This window comes from Austrofundulus limnaeus, unplaced genomic scaffold, assembly GCF_001266775.1.
Source record: "Austrofundulus limnaeus strain Quisiro unplaced genomic scaffold, Austrofundulus_limnaeus-1.0 Scaffold15, whole genome shotgun sequence".
Taxonomy (NCBI): domain Eukaryota; kingdom Metazoa; phylum Chordata; class Actinopteri; order Cyprinodontiformes; family Rivulidae; genus Austrofundulus; species Austrofundulus limnaeus.
The window spans coordinates 2822492-2825368 of NW_013952417.1; the positions used below are offsets into that span (position 1 = coordinate 2822492).

Sequence of the window (2877 nt, forward strand, 5' to 3'; positions counted from 1 at the left end):
GTATTTAATTTAGTCATGTTAGTTATGACAGTTTAGTTATGATGTAAATGCAATAAAAATTAAACCAAGCTTTAGATTAGAATAATTATCAAGTCGATCCATACATTGGTAATGTCTGATTGGGCCTCGTGCCACTTTATGTTCAACAAATTGGGCCCTGAGGTCAAAAAGGTTAAGAACCCCTGATCTAGGCAGTATATCAGGTGGTGCCCCTTGGGCAATTTTCTACATCTCACTGCCAATTTACACACATTCACATACCAAATTAAATAGTTGTCATTGATATTATTTTTATCTTTAGGTTGTCCAATTAAAATGCCATTCTTGGCCAGGTCTCTCTTGAAAAAGAGATTTTTAATCTCAATGAGATCTACCTGGTTAAATAAAGGTTAAATAAATAAAAAAATTAATAAAACATCAAGTCAGTATTTTATAAAGATAGAACATTGAAACTCAGACTTTAACCTTAACTTTATTTGAGATCATAGATGAAACTTCCATTATCCTTATTTTGTTTTCTATTTACACACTGAGCACCAGTAGTTAGTCTGATTGCATCATATGATACTTTTATCATGAAACATCCTCTGCACCACATAACACCTCATGTAGGAACAAAGCAGCTGAGAAACAAACCAAACAAGTTAACTTCATAAACTTGATTAATCATTGATTATTCTACAGACTAAATCAACTATAATCTGAAATAAATTTGTGAATTTTCTTTTTTGAAGCATTTGCCCATCATGTCTATGCCTTGTTCAGCCCTGAGTGACAATGTGCCAATTTTAAATTACTCAAAACCTGAAGTCTTGTTTTACGTCAACACTAAGCAGGTAAAATCAGCACATTTTMCAAAACGTGTCCTGCTCCTAAACTTAAATAACAAGACGAATTAACTTTTGTGTGAAAACAGCAGGATTGTTGAATACTGAACAATGTTGCAGGACTTTAAAAGTAGTCAGAAGCCAAAAGCAGATTTTCAAAAAGAGCAACACTTTTGAGTGTATTTAAGAGATCTTAATGTATTTTTGGGGGATTTTTTGGGTAAATGGATAAATATTTAGTAAATTACAAAGGTTACAAAACCAGAGTGCTCATCTCCAGAATGAGCTGAATGGTTTGGTAGAAAAACAGCCAAATTAGCCTGCAGGGAAAATACCCAAGATTTGACTTTCTTTTCACTATATTACAATATCACAGTTAAACATCAAAACTTTAGTTGAACTCGGTGAACAGAAAGAAACATTTGGTCTGTTTTCTAAACGTATACAACTGAGAATGTTTTTGTGCCAAACACAAAAAATCTTCTTTAGTAAAAAATAAAAAATAAAACATCTTAAAGTTATTACAAAATGAATGTACAACTGAWGTTTGTTCCTGTGTTTCCAACAGAAAACACAAAGACAGAGAGTCGTGGAGGGAGGCCAGCAGCTGCCCACTCTGATTCTGACTCCCTCTGCTCCTCACCCACTTCCACCATCTGACACCACATTCATGTTATGCTGCCAMTGGCTGACAAACAAGAAAACAACAAGAAGAGAAAGGATTTTCTGCCTCACTTACATTCAAACTTAACTATTTTAAAGAGCTTTAGAAAATAAAAAATAAACAACTTCCAATGGTTTCCCTAAATCTAACAATAAGCACAAATATTCTGGTAAAAATAAATTTATATTGCTCTTTTCTATTTTTGTTGTTGAAACACAGAAAGAGCTCTGAATTCTGCACTGATGTTTGTTTTGAGGAAGTAAACACTTTAAAAAAAGAAGGTGGTAATTACACTTCTTCCTTGGCAGATTTATAACGATGTAAAAACAGTGTTATGTAGACAAACAGCCTGGGAGCAAAGTGTTGGAATTTGGGTGARTCATAGACTCTTTCATAAAACRGCTCTACTAAATGAGCTCACAGACCAATCCGACTTTATGCTCCTTCAGTCTGTCCATAAATCACAGACGGGGTCGGYCGGGTCCAGTACAGACATGAGCTTTCAGAACCAAAAGAAGAGTGGAGCAGAACTCAGCTGCACTGATGTAAAGAGAAACGTGTTAAATGTGTGACGAATGTCATCTTCATTTCAGTTTCAAAACAAGATGAAATAAGTCAGTTTAGAGATTCTTTTTGTGGTTAACTCAATCTTTTTAACTCTTTAAATAAATACAGAGTTGCTTTGCCTCATCAGTGAAATTTCTGCAGTAATAATTAGGCTAAATTTTGCAGGACAATAAATTGTTAAGAAATTATTGCGCTAAATGATAATATTGCTTGGAGACCATATCAAATTAATATAATGATTCCCTCACACCTGCTTGCGAACCTTACGGACTACGGATGCAAACAATTAATTGACTTAAGATTAATTGTCAAATAATGATTTATTATATTAAAATTTCTTCCATTTGATTAATTGAAAACACCGGTTTAAATCTTATTCCAGTGCAGTTTTGCCTTCATGCAGTAGAGGGCGACGCTGCTCTCAGCCTGGCCTTACTCTACTCCGGCCCTAAGTTGAGCTGAGCCGAGAGCCGCCTGTAGCTGCCCAATCCGTCCCAGTAGCACGATCCGTACTGTCAGCTCATTTGTGCATGCTAAATTTAAGGAAAAAAAGTCAAACTATTTATTTCTATACTTAATTATAAATGTGTGTTACATTATATTCTGAAAACAGTTTAAATATTGTATACATTTTGATTAATAAGATATAGATTTACGATGCGTACATATTTATTTATAATAACTTGCTAACTATTTTCTTGGCAATCACGTTATAACTCATCTTATATTCATTTTATTTTTCCCTGAAATAAAAATCCACAGCTGTTGCAAACGTTGCCTTTTCTATGAAACATAGCAGGTGATGAAAGACTGAAATCA

The 2877-nt window shown here is 34.0% G+C and overlaps 1 protein-coding gene across 1 annotated transcript in view; it reads right to left on the reverse strand.

The window, feature by feature from the left end:
* abhd17ab (abhydrolase domain containing 17A, depalmitoylase b) overlaps window positions 1–2877 on the reverse strand; it is a gene marked incomplete at its 5' end in the record, with an annotated part of 13045 nt that overhangs the window by 1875 nt on the left and 8293 nt on the right.